At 35.1% G+C, this 15197-nt stretch overlaps 1 non-coding gene across 1 annotated transcript; it reads left to right on the plus strand.

Annotated features, from left to right (window-relative positions):
- The first annotated feature begins 10161 nt into the window (after positions 1–10161).
- Positions 10162–10233, plus strand: TRNAF-GAA (transfer RNA phenylalanine (anticodon GAA)). The gene has a single exon. It is a non-coding gene; the product is annotated as a tRNA-Phe (tRNA).
- The last annotated feature ends 4964 nt before the right edge of the window (positions 10234–15197 follow it).

Raw genomic sequence — 15197 nt, forward strand, 5'->3', positions numbered from 1 at the left:
ACAAAGATTACATAACTCACTTTATTTATATATCTTTGATGTCTTTTACCACTCATCTCACATGCTAGTAAAGTAATGCTTGAAATTCTTCAAGCCAGGCTTCAGCAATACATGGACCATGAACTTCCAGATGTTCAAGCTGGCTTTAGAAAAGGCAGAGGAACCAGAGATCAAATTGCCAACATCTGCTGGATCATGGAAAAAGCAAGAGAGTTCCAGAAAAACATCTATTTCTGCTTTATTGACTATGCCAAAACCTTTGACTGTGTGGATCACAATAAACTGTGGAAAATTCTGAAAGAGATGGGCATACCAGATGACCTGACCTGCCTCTTGAGAAACCTGTATGCAGGTCAGGAAGCAACAGTTAGAACTGGACATGGAACAACAGACTGGTTCCAAATAGGAAAAGGAGTATGTCAAGGCTGTATATTGTTACCCTGCTTATTTAACTTTTATACAGAGTACATCATGAGAAACACTGGTCTGTGGAAGCATAAACTGGAATCAAGATTGCTGGGAGAAATATCAATAGCCTCAGATATGCAGACGACACCACCCTTATGGAAGAAAGTGAAGAAGAACTAAAAAGCCTCTTGATGAAAATCAAAGAGGAGAGTGAAAAAGTTGGCTTAAAGCTCAACATTCAGAAAACTAAGATCATGGCATCCAGTCCAATCACTTCATGGCAACTAGATGGGGAAACAGTGGAAACAGTGGCTGACTTTATTTTGGGGGGCTCCAAAATCACTGCAGGTGGTGCTTGCTGCCATGAAATTAAAAGACACTTACTCCTTGGAAGGAAAGTTATGACCAACCTAGACAGCATATTAAAAAGCAGAGACATTACTTTGCTGACTAAGGTCCATCTAGTCAAGGCTATGGTTTTTCCAGTGGTCTTGTATGGACATGAGAGTTGGACTATAAAGAAAGCTGAGCTTAGAACTGATGCTTTTGAACTGTGGTGTTGGAGAAGACTCTTGAGAGTCCCTTGGACTGTAAGGAGGTCCAACTAGTCCATCCTAAAGGGGATGGGTCCTGGGTGTTCATTGGAAAAACTGATGTTGAAACTGAAATTCCAATACTTTGGCCACCTGATGTGAAGTGCAGACTCATTTGAAAAAACTATGATATTGGGAAAGACTAAGGGCAGGAGGAGAAGGGGATAACATAGGATAAGATGATTGGATGGCATCACTGACTTGATGGACATGGGTTTGGGTGGACTCCGGGAATTGGGGATGGATAGGGAGGCCTGGAATGCTGCGGCTTATGGGGTCACAAAGAGTCAGACAAGACTGTGTGACTGAACTGAACTGAACCTATAGGATATTTTGCAAAACTCCTTTTTTTTTTTTCACTGCAATGTGTTTGTTGAAGATGAATGTATATTTTAATAAAAGTTCCCCACGATTCTTATTAAGGAAGTTAGGTAGTTCAGAGCCCGTGGATTTAGCTCAGGATATGTGTATATACACTCACTGCATTCATTTTGTGCTTGGATTCATGACTGCCCACCATAAACCTGAGACAAGGCAGCTGACCTTTCTATTATTTGTTACTGCATGTGTAGAACAGTGATAATACCTGTTGTCTTATTTGCAAGGATGCTGTTAAGATTAATGAGCTAATATCGATAAAACACTCTGAACTTTTGAGAAGAATGGAATGTTTGAAAAGCTTATAAGAAACTCACAGCCCTTACAATATTCTTCTGTAGGATGCTGAATAGTCATCTCTAGTAAATGGATACTATTTCATGTGAATTATGTATGTGAGGAATTAATTATGGATACAAATCAATTTCTCTCAAGCTAAAAACTATAAATTGTTAGGGTGGATGGATGATTGAATAGAAAGAGAGAGACAGTATTACAGACAGAAAGAAATAACTCATTCATGTATTTAATCCATTTATTTGTGTGGTTAGATTGACAGTGACTAAATTCCTTTGAGATTTAGATATGTAAGTATTTTTAAAAATTAATAAACCCTTCACCACAAATAATAAAAATTTTAATTTCATCAAATCCCCCAAAACCCCAATAAATTGTTCATATAATCTTATTGCTAATAAAATTTACATTTATGTAAACAAATCCTGCATAATCACTGGTTTTTAAAGCTTTGTAGACAGTGAGGAGTCTGTATTATTCTATATAAATAATTTCTGCAATTTAAGAGTTATTGTTTAAATATTTGAAAGACTGTAGAACTGAGAGTAGGAAAAACTCTGGTTCTAATTGTTATAAATCTATTAAAATATGTATAATCTGGAGCTTGTCACTTTACCTCTATGAGCTGCAATTCATTCCACAGTTTTTTTCATGTTCTAAAGGTATGAGTTAGGGAAATTGTTTCTATTGCAATGCATTCTTTATTATATTTTTATCTGTCTTTGCATTTTTGTTAAACAAACTAAAATTAAGACTCAAAAATAGTGAGAAATGTAGAGAGTGATTTAAATTCAAAATCTATTACCTCACTCTATTTTAGTTGCCTTCTGCTGCTGCATTATCCATTATATAGTATTCATAAATCATAGTCTAAGGGGACTCACTTGATCAATATCCTCTTAGTTCATATACTTCAATAGTAACTAGAATTGAAGGATCTAATACTATTTAAAATTAACTAGCAAAATAAAACAAAACATTTTCTTTCAAATTATATGTAATGATAATTTTACATATATTTATATGTATATGAAAATAATTTGTTATTCTAAAGTTATGGCTTTCCTTCTTGAAATCATATAATAAAACAGTCTATGAATTTGGCAGTGAATGTCTAGAATGGAGCCTTCCAAATATTTTAAATAGGCTTGTATTTTTTACATAAACTTCTTATTTGAAATTCCTGCCATCTTTAACCTTAATGCTATCATTACATCTATTCAAATAAATATTATATCAACACATAACTAATTTCCTATTAGGATAACACTTAAAGATTATCTTCAAGGTTATGATAAAAAGTTAAATACAATCAGTGGATATGTGTAAGAAGGAAGATTTTTATTGTGTGTAGATGAGACATTTTTACAATATTTCTGTAAATATTTAAAGAAATTTACAAAATTTCTGTTCCATGATTTGTTTTTTTGGCCACAAGGCATGTGGGATTTAAGCTCCCAGATCACGGATCAAACCCTCATCCTTCACACTGAAAGGCAAAGTCTTAACTACTGGACCTAAGTCCCAGTGTAGAATAAATTTACATTTATGTTTCCATTTCCATTTTTAAGTCTTTGTCTTAGGGGAAGATGGGCAGCCAAGTGGGAAGCAAGGATAATAGGGAAATAGGAACTAGATCTCCATTAGTTAACAGAGAACGTTTGGTTATGATTCTGCCTGCCATTCTGGTTGCATTACTAGTTCAGAGTAGTAAATTGGCTGGACATTCTAAGTGTATTTTTTCTTTTTCTTTTTACCCTCAGAATCCAAGACACTTGCCTTGATCCTTATGTCATCATCAATAAATGTGAAGGTTTCTAAATCTGCAGTATCCCTAGGGTGCTATAAGAACATGGGAGAGCATCAAAAAACAAGGCAGGTTTGGTCACATCTACTTGGGCTTCCCTGATAGCTCAGTCGGTAAAGAATCTACCTGCAATTTGGGAGACCTGGATTTGATCCCTGGGTTGGGAAGATCCCCTGGAGAAGGGAAAATCTACCCACTCCAGTATTTTGGCCTAAAGAATTCCATGGACTGTATAGTCCATGGGGTTGCAAAAAGTTGGACATGACGCAGTGACTTTCACTTTCACTTGGGCTAACATTTTAATATATCTTAAATTCCTTGGAACAGAGAATATGTTGTTCACATAGTTACACAAATATAACACCTGATTCATTGCAAGAGTTTAATTTAAAAATCTGTTGATTGTTGAGTGTTTGCAACCATCTGGTTGTTTACTAGATATTATTATGACTTATTCAGCTCTTTACTTTTGTTCTTTGAAGTACAATGTTATGACCCTTTTTCTGCTTCATCTTCTGTCTTAGAAATGGTACACTCTTTTGTCACTGGCCATGGCATTTCTAGTAGATCTAACCAACTTCAATCTTAGTTTTCCCATTATAAAAATCATATTAGAAAAAAAATTTAAAATTGACCCTTTTATATCAATAAGGACAGAATATTTTTTATCACTACTTTCTGTATTTTTTTATTCTTGTATTAGGAAAAAAAAAAGATTACTGGGACACCTCCTAGCTGCTGGAGGTCATCCAGTTAAAACCAATGGATGAACACGATAAGCCTGAAAGTGTGAGTTCAACCCCAGTAAGAATCAGCTAACTTCTCAGGTTGTCTTACTTAATCTGTACATCTCCACAAACTCTTGGTGAAAGTGAAAGAGGAGAGTGGAAAAAGTTGGCTTAAAACTCAACATTCAGAAAACTAAGATCATCGCATTCGGTCCAATCACTTCATAGCAAATAGACAGGGAAACAGTGAAAGATTTTATATTTTGGGGGGCGGGGAGTTCCAAAATAACTGCAGATAGTGACTGCAGCCATGAAATTAAAAGACACTTACTCCTTGGAAGAAAAGTCATGACCAACCTAGACAGCATATTGAAAAGCAGAGACATTACTTTGCCAACAAAGGTCTGTCTAGTCAAGGCTATTGTTTTTCCAGTAGTCATGTGTGGATGTGAGAGTTGGACTGTAAAGAAAGCTGAACACTGAAGAATTGATGCTGTTGAACTATGGTGTTGAAGAAGAGTCTTGAGAGTCACTTGGACAGCAAGGAGATCCAACCAGTCTATTCTAAAGGAAATTAGTCCTGAATATTCATTGGAAGGACTGATGCTGAAGGTGAAACTCCAATACTTTGGCCACCTGTTGCGAAGAACTGACTCATTTGAAAAAAATCTGATTCTAGGAAAGATTCAAGGGAGGAGGAGATGGGAATGACGGAGGATGAGATGGTTGGATGGCATCACCGACTCAATGGACACGAGTTTGAGTAAACTCCTGGAGTTGGTGATGGACAAGGAGGCCTGGCATGCTGCAGTCCATGGTGTCACATAGACTTGGAGACGACTGAGCAACTGAACTGAACTACAACCTCAAAATCGGGACCAGTTGACAATCATCCTTAAGGACCCAGCTCAAAATTGGAGAGACCTATTTAGAAAATTTCGTTTCTGTATCTGAGTCACAAATGGGTCCCTGCTACTCATTTTCATGACTCTTGATGCTGGCTACTGCTTCACCTGTCTTTCTCCATTTTGCCTACTCTGTTCCTAGATTACACATAAGTAGGTCTTCCTGGTGAAGGTGAATTTGCTCAGTCGTGTCCGACTCTTTGCAACCTTGTGGACTGTAGCCTACCAGGCTTCTCCATCCATGAGATTCTCCAGGCAAGAATACTGGAGTGGGTTACCATTTCCTTCTCCAGGGGATCTTCCCAACCCAGGGATCAAACCCGGGTCTCCTGCATTGGAGGCAGACGCTTTAACCTCTGAGCCACCAGGGAACAGAAATATTCTTCTTTCACGTATTCATTTCAAAATGTTAAATACATGACCAACAGACCTCGAGCTTGGTCATATGACACAGAGGAAGCTAGAATCTAACACCAGTTACTGAATGACAAGTCTTCCTAGCAGCATCTAGTTTTAATCTCATAAAAAGCACGCAATGGCCCAGATCAAATAGTCAATGAGACTATTGGCACACAATACATGTGGCACTGGAGAAGGCAATGGCACCCCACTCCAGTACTCTTGCCTGGAAAATCCCATGGACAAAGGAGCGTGGTAGGCTGCAGTCCATGGGGTCGCTAGGAGTCGGACACAACTGAAGTGACTTAGCAGCAGCAGCAACAGCGCACGTGGCACGCAAACCAAGATTGAGTATAGTTAATTAAATGCTGCAGATTTTAACATCAGGAACCAAATGGATAATCAGTGTTTACCTACAAACATGTATTTGCAATAAATTTTAGGAGTTGTGGAAACGTCTATAATGAATTCTACCAAAAAAAAAAAAAATTTTTTTTTTTTTTTTTTTTTTTTTTTTGCTAAATCACTTCATTCTCTACCCTGTTTCAATTTCCTAACCTACAACTTGTGTCTCCTTCACATTCAACTCGTCATTCTCTTCCTGTCCTAGTCTCATTTGTAATACGGTTCATATTACAGAATTACATTTTCTGCCCTTTTCTTGCTCTCCTGTTTATCAAATTTTAAGAAAAGCAGCCTAAAGTACATGTTCAATAACAAGAAGATTATCATGGTGAGTTTTGCATGTGTGTTGGGATTTTTTGCCTGTAATATATGTGATATTTTCTTAATGTATACATTTATCATTATATAAAGAAATGATTTATTTCAGAGGAATAAAGGCAGATATCTTGACTTTTCTTTTAGTGATAGGAAACATGGAACAAATATTGTTTTGCAAAATCATATTCCAGAGCACTAATTAAAGATTTATTTCATGGACAAATAAACCACCTGCCTCTGCATTCTTTATGGAGATGTTCTGCATTTTCCAATCTCTTCTTTTATACATTCATTAATTACACAGAACAGTGCAGTTTGCATTAGGCATTTTCATATGTATGAAATATTCAGCTTCTACAGAGTTGAGTTAACTTAGGCAATATGATTCTGAATATTAAGTTGGCACCTCTGCAAAAGCTCAGATATCAATATGTGTGTACATATATGTATGTATATCTGCATATATATACACATATGTAGGGATGTCATGAAGCATTGTATACTTTTCATTTTTTCTTTTTAGTATTTATTGTTGAAAAATTTAAATGTGAGGAATTGTTGCTTAATGTTGAAAAATCATTGCCTTCTTTCTTACATAACACTATGGTGAATATTTATGATGGGTTTTATTCACAAATCTTAGTTTTATTGATAATTCTAAAATTTATTGCAAATTTTTGTAATAACTGAAACACAGCATGTTCTCTGTAGTAAAACTTGATTTTTTAGGAACAGTTTAAACTTCTATAATGAGCTTCTGTTATTAGGTTGATAAAGACATTTCTATAATTTATATTTTGGTTATAATATAGATGGATATTTGTTAATAAAAATGACTAATTATAGACCCAAATGTATTACAAAATAAAACAAATGGAGAAAATATAGCTGAGATAATTCTGTTGCTCTTTCAAATTCTCTGCTTGTTTGACAAGATAAATTAGTGAGATCTCAAACTACCCACTCCTCAACAGGTTTTTATGAAGATATTCTTACAAAAGCAATTTCTTAAAATAATAACATGTTGACTACCAATTCCCTATAGAAGCTTGATCACAGTGCAACAAAAAACTGTCAGAATAGTGATATTTTAACAAGTTTATATCACAACTCTCATTTCTTAACAGTTATCAGTAAAACTGCAGACTTTGATTAAAGATAATTTTTATTTATTTATTTATTTTGTTTAAATGACTAGGTAATACTCCTGAGTGTGATGTAAAATGCTCCACCAGTACTACCCTGTGTCCTTTGATCTGCCTGCCTCCCGGGACCCACTACTGAGCTCCTTTTAAGGAAACTGCATTACTCAGAGTAGTTAATAGCTGAGCCACCCCTAAGACACCATGAAGGATTAGTTGAGACCAGTTCTAAAAGTTTCTGTTGTCAAAGGCAGTGGAGACCTATTAGCTATGCTGGATTTTCCAATAATTTATCTTAGAAAGGTTTTAACACATGGAATATCAAATTCTGATACTATATTGCAACATTTGGCAGGGGGTTCATTTTCATGAAAAGTACTGCTGAAGGTATCTTTTTTCAAACTCAGAATTTTTAATCTCTTTATCTCTGCTTCAATTTGTCTCAAAGTGCTGTATTATTTTTACACCTATCATTTGCTCTCTTCTGCTCTACAAACTTTAGATAACTTTAGAAGTCTCATTATTTTTATCTAGCTTGAGCAAAATGAAATATATATTTCTATTATTCTTTAAATTTTTTCTTCCTAGTAAAATAGAATTCAATATAATGCTTTCCAATTTTCATTCAATATTCTAAAACAAATTAAATATATAACAAATAATATATATGCACTACATATTTTATATATTTACACAATAGCATGTGTGTATATGCGGCTTCCCTGATGGTTCAACAGTAGAGAATCTTCCTGTAATGCAGGAGTTGCAGGTTCAATCCCTGTGTCGGGAAGATCCCCTGGAGGAGGGCATGGCAACCCACTTCAGTATTTTTGTCTGGAGATTCCCATGGACAGAGGAGCCTGGCAGGCTATAGTCCACAGTATCACAAAGAGTCGGACACTACTGAAGCAACTGAACACAGCATAGCACATGTATGCATATATTACATATGTATATATCTAAATAAAATCTTGGGTTGAAAAAATTCTTAAATATCTCCCAGATTTTTAATATCTGAAGATTCAAATGTATAAAGGTTATTCTCTGTCCAACAGTTCCCAACCTTTTTGGCACTAGAGACTATTTACATGGAGGACAATTTTTCCAGGGACTGAGTTGAGGGGGGATGATTTTGAGATGATTCAAACATATTAAATTTATTGTGCACTTTATTATTATATCAGTTCTAGATCATCAATCATTAGATCCTGGAGGTTGGGGACTTGTGCTGTAGATTATGAAGTATGTATATGCCTTGTGTGTTTGTGTATGCATATATTCAAAGTGATTTAAAAGTCAAAGTGTTCATAAAGAAAATATTTCTAAAAGATACATAGCAAAATTTAAATTCTGAAACAAATGTAAATATAATTCCCAGTTGCCACCAAACAAGTTTGAGAAGCATTTCTCAGAAAAGCAACAAAAACTTCACTTTCTTTAGTCAGTTTTGATCTAAACAGATTGTGAATTAAAAATCTGGTCTATAGATAGGGAAGATTGTGGCAGAGCTGGTTAGTATTTCAAAGGAATAGGGTGGGGGTGGGATAGGTTGAAATATTTCATATGGCTATTAGGACAGTATAGATTTCAAAATAAGAACTGTCATCTTTGGTTATGATGAAATGACTTGTGCTGGACTAGCCTTTCTATTAAAAACACATTTTAAGTGTATATATAAGTTGTATGAAATAACTCTTTGTATGTTGTACATAAAGAGTGTGACCATTGAGAGATGAGATTATGAGAGTTAAGTTTTAGGCTTGTATCAGTACCAGCCTGGAAGCATTTTCTTGACTGTAGTATAGGAAATGAAGGCAAAACAGTACATAGAAGACTCATCAAGCTGAGGAGATAGACTGGATTCAGGGTCACTGAGGCAGTGGACACAGGGATCTTTAGTGGCAAGAACAATGCAGAGAAGGAACTCCAGAGTCTTCATGGTGTTTGTAGCCAAAAACTAAGCTGTACATTCAAAGGCTGAGATTCATACCCCACCAGCCTCATCTGTTCATGGAATTCTCCAGGCAAAAATATTGGACTGGGTAACCATTCCCTTCTCCAGGGGATCTTCCTAACCCAGGGATCAAACCTAGGTCTCCTGCATTGCAGGCAGATTCTTTACTGTCTGAGCCACCAGGCAAGCCCTTAAGTCCTGATGAAGTATAACAACTGGGAAAATATAACTACCAGATTTCTGTGAGCTGAACAAATATTGAACTTTACGTAGGAGTAGAAAAATAGGAGTTCTGACATGTCAGACTGGAGAAACCTCGTAGAGAACTCCAGGCATTCATGAGACAACCCAGAGAGTCCATATATTTGGGTTAGTCTACATAACCCCAAAGTAGAGACTACTCTAGATCCACCTTAACAAAGCTCAAGGATAGGTCTCAGAAAGATGAAGTGGTCCTCCAGTAAAGCAACTGCCAATTCAAACAAAATGATTTGCTATCTTAATTAAGCAAAGTCCAGACTCTGAACAATGTAGTGTTCAAAATGTCCAGCACACACTAGGTATGAACATTTTAATATAAGCGAGTAGTAGAGAAACAGAAAAAAAAATGTCATCCCTTATCAGGAATGGAAATAAGCCATACCAATAGATTACAAACAACAAAAATGATGGACATAGCAAAACATTCATTTAAAAAGCTAAACAATTATACGTTTTGAAATTCAGCAAAGTTCATATTTTTTAGTAATGTTTTATCCTTTGGATATCTAATAACAACATATGATATGCAAAATTTTAAATACACTTGTCTATTTTCTTTATGGGCTTCCCTGGTGGCTCAGGCGGTAAAGTGTCTGCCTGAAAAGCAGGAGACCCGGGTTAGATCCCTGGGTGGGGAAAATCCCCTGGAGAAGAAAATGACAACCCACTCCAGTACTCTTGCCTGGAAAATTCCATGGAGTGGAAGCCTGGTAGGTTACAAGTTCATGGGGTCGCAAAGAGTCGGACAAGACTGAGCGACTTTACTTTGACTATCATCTTCTTTGTGAATTGTACCTTTTATCATTGCACCTTTTATCACCGTTGTTTCATTTATAAACAAACAAATTTTAAAAAGCTATTAGACATATCTTGACGTATTTAAAAAGAAAACAGAAGAGTAAAGAGGAAATTTCAGATTTACTATTAGAACCATCAACAAGAAAGAACCAGATGGAAATTCCAGAAATGTAAAAAGGAATATAAGAAACAAAATTTTCACTGAATAGTACAACAATGTATTAGAATCTCCAAATTTCCACTACTCCAGTGAGTTTTAAACACAGTACAATAAAAGTTGTTCAAATTGAAGTATAAAAAATAAGCTAAAAAAAAAAAATGAGCAGAGCCTCAGTGATTTATAAGATAGGAGCAAGCAGTATGAGATATGAGCAACTTGAGTACCAGAATGAGAAGACAAAGTTATCCTTGCAGATAAATGTATTTGAAGAAATGATATTATTTTTCCAAATTTAATGAAAATTTTAAGCTTCCAGTTTCAAGAGACTCAATACAATTCAGAAAAGATAATCCCTTTCTTTAACACACAGATACACACACCCTGACTTCACATCATAATCAAATAGCTAACAAGCAATGAAACAGTGCAGAGTGACTTAATAATCAATGGATAAGTACAACTGTTCTATAGTCCTCAAAAATTAGTAAAATATTAAAATCTCTCCATCACTTATAACTGTGTAAGGAAAAATAGTGCTATTAACATTTGCTTATTACCCTGCAGTTTTAAACACTAGAAATCTTGAGTAAATATTTATTTGTAAAAAAAATAAAATTACCAAAAATATTTAGAAAGTGCTTGCCTTCATATTGTGTAGCAGAATTCAGTGCTTTGAGACTGTAGTTTCTGAAGTCCCTGTTTTTTCTGGCTGACTGTCAGCTGAGGTCAGTCTCAATTTCTAGGTGCCCCTATCTCTCGGCCTACTCACAACGTGCCAGTTTATTTCTCCATTCAGGCCAAAAGGATAATTTCTCTGATGCTTCATCTTCTTTTAAGGATTCACCTGTCTAGGTTATGCATACTTGAGATATCTCCCCCCACATACCATTTTTTTAAACTGAAAGTCAGCTGACTAGTAAATTAATCCTAAAGTGATATCACATCTAATTCAATGGTTGTACTCACACTCAAAGGGAGAGCAGAGCCTCAGTGATTTTAAAGTGACTGGGGTCACTTTAGAATTGTGTCTACCATTGTTACCTATCTTAGGAAGTAAAACAGCTACAAAGTCAATATATATAAAGTGAAAAATTATAGATGCATAGACCTATTTTTAATGAATGAGTTTTCCCTAGGAAAACAAGCAAACATATATATATATATATAAACACTACACTAAATCTCTAGGCAATCAAAAACCAAGTGATATTTTCAGCCCCAAAATATAGCATATGCATTCTAAATAGATATCTGTTCTTCCATTTTTATTTTCTAAGGTGAGTTCATCTTATAAGGTCTATATGCACACACCATGTCCTTCACAATCTCTCTCCTGCTGGTCTATCTACTAGCAAATAAATTAGAGACTTAAAGGTATAAGGTCTTCAAAACTTGGTATAATTCTAGTTTCCCATTAGACTTACATAACATCTTGGTTGTGCCTCCATCCTACTGAGCTCTATGAACCAATAATTTGTAAGTATATTATAAACACCAATATTTTCCTCTATTTAGATATCACAGCAACATTGTAATACTTGCTATTAGGTTATGTTTTTATGGTTCATCCATCTGATTCCTTTACTTTTTCATTCGTTTTCTCTTGTATCGCTACTTCTACCCCTTGATGTGGAAGAAAAGAAAAATCCAATACACTTGCATGTTTACATTCATAGTTATTGCACACATTTTTCATCAAGTCTTATAGAGCCACAATTGGGATAATAGTCTAGCTCTACTGGGCTATTTTATGAGGCAATAATATTGTTGGTTATGACTGAACTCTAATACAGCCTTCTAAAGCTGTAGTAGAAAAGCTATTACCTTATGTACATTTTTGTTTTGATCTTTCATGTATCTTAAAATTATGTTCAATAAAGATATAGTTAGAAGTCAAAGTTCTTCAGGTAGAGCCTAACTGAAAATCAAATTAGAAAAGTCACAAAATGAAAATACCTTATTTATGTGTCTTAAAAATTTCCCAAATTACATCTCTGCAGCTTTCCTTTATTTGTTTGACCTGGAATATATGTGTGAGTCCTCGTTTGTTAAGTGTTACTTTGTGAAATACATGTAATATGAATGTGAAATACCTATAAAATGAATGCCAAGTTTTAAAAAGTAAATAATTTGTAATTTATTTAGCCATTTTCTAAAGTGATAATTTAGTTTTTTGAATTGCACTTTTGGACTAACAAATTTCAAAATGGTCACACATACTTATATTTGAGGTTCGGTAAGGTGATGTTGGATTTCAAGCTTCATTGCACTATCTTTAATTCCTATTTTATCTGATTTTAAATGTCTTTAAAACCCCACACATTTACGGCAAATTTATTATTTTCAAGGAAGAATTGCATTGTCATTGCGTCTATGGGGTCACACAGAGTCGGGCACGACAGAAGCGACTTAGTAGCAGCAGCAGACACAAGAGCATCTGCAATTGTCACTGCAGACATAAGAGATGCTCTTATGCAATGATGTTAATTAGACATGGTATAGATAAAGAACAAAGTAGTAGGCAATAGCTGCTGTGCTTTGTTTTGTTTTGAGAAACATATTCTTCCTATACAGTGTTCATATGATTATATATATCAAAAAGAAAAAATTTTACAGCTTAATCATTCTGGATAAAAAAGATCTAAAGTCTTTCCCTTATAATCTAGGACTTAATTTTCTTGAAATATAATTGGCATAAAACATGTTTAAGGTGTACAACATAATGATATTTATCTTTAAAATAAAATAATTTGAGACTTCTGACATAGTATTGGGTTGGCCAAGAAGTTCATTTGGGTATATCCATAATATCTTATGGAAAATCCTGAATGAACATTTTGGCACAACCAGTATTTAGATTGGGCTTCCCTGCTGGCTCAGTGATTAAACAATCCATCTGCCAATGCAGGAGACTTAAGAGACATAGGTTCGATCCTTGGGTAGGGAAGATCCCCTGGAGAAGGAAATGACAATCCACTCCATAGTATTGCCTGTGAAATCCCATGGACAGTAAAGCCTGGCGGGTACAGTTCATGAGGTTGCAAGTCAGACATGACTTAATGACTAAAGAGTAACAATATTTAGATGCTCTCTTTATCCTGATTTTTAAAATGCAACATACTTCTGTAGCTAATTTTCTTTTAAATAATTTCTTTTTCTGACTTCAAATTTTATTATCTCCTTAATCTTTACTACATATATCCTTTGAATTTCCCAAGAAGTCACTAGGGAAATTTCCACAGAAGCCCATGGCTTCCTGCATCTTTGTGTCTAAGGATTTTTTCTGATTGCAAGATCATCTTCTGCTATGCTGTGCAGGGTGATGGATGGTCTAGAAGAGGAAGGAATTGTCAAGCCATGACTCTCAAGCCAAATGCAGCTCCCTACTTGTTTTAGTAAATAAAGGAATGCAGCAATAGCCATTTGTTAACCACTTATCTGTTTGATTCTGTTATATTACAACAGCAGTGTTGCATAGTGTGACAGAGATCACGTGGTTTGCAAAGCCCCTGGTATTTACTATCTGGCCTTTTACTGAACGCTGATCTAGAAATAATCTTAACTGAATGGAAATGGTAAATAAATACACACATTTCCTCACAATCTTGAGGGAAATTTTAAGATGTGTTTGAAACCTTAGCCCCTGTTACCTGCAGTGGTTACTAGTTCAGTAATATACCATATTGGCTTTTCTCCTCCAGTTCCATGCTGCCATATTTTAATCAAGTTTTCTAGGATCATCTTCTGAATAAAGTAATCAGTTTCAGAATGGGATTGTGAGAAACCTAAACAGATATCTTTGGTTTAACATCTTTTTGATTAGTTCCACTACTGCTTAAATTAGCTTAGTGAGTTGTTATATGAGGAGGATTTATTCAATATTTATTCATTTTTCACTGAAAATATCATGATCCAGACTATAAAATATGGACAAAATAGTGAGCTAACTGAGGGATGTATTTTGTAATTCTTGCATTTTGGTACCTCTTCATGTTAATATTCAAAATTAATTTTATTCTAACCTGTTAACTTTTCACATATATTATGAGTACCAAATATTCATCATTCTCTTCTAGGGTATAAGGTAATTTACAGTCAATAAACCTAAGTTAAATCACTATAGGTTACTATGTGGAATATTTAATAACACTAGCCCTTTTAAGAGATAGAATAAGGGAGAATGAAGTCATTATTTTTTGCTCTTGACTTAAACAATGCACCAATGTTGGGTAGAGTAATCAGAGGCTGCTTAAGAAAGTCTTGGGGACCAGAGACATCATCAGTAGTTTTAATGGACATCCTTCTGCTACAAATAATGCTAAGGATCCAGGGCTACCCTGATCCAGCTTTCTGAGTTACATAACCACAATGAGGGCAGAGAAAGTGTGAACTTTCAGGAAGAAGGCAAGCAGATATTTGAAGTATTCTATATCAGTCAATGTTAGTGAAAATGGCTTGGAATCTGCCAGCTCAGATATGAAGACTGTGTGGATCACAAAAAATTGTGGAAAATTCTTAAAAAGATGGGAATACCAGACCATCTAACGTGCCTCCTGAAAAATCTGTATGCAGGTCAAGAAGCAACAGTTAGAACTGGACATGGAACAATAGACTGGTTCCAAATAGGAAAAGGAGTACGTCAAG

Source organism: Budorcas taxicolor, chromosome 1, assembly GCF_023091745.1.
Source record: "Budorcas taxicolor isolate Tak-1 chromosome 1, Takin1.1, whole genome shotgun sequence".
Lineage (NCBI taxonomy): Eukaryota > Metazoa > Chordata > Mammalia > Artiodactyla > Bovidae > Budorcas > Budorcas taxicolor.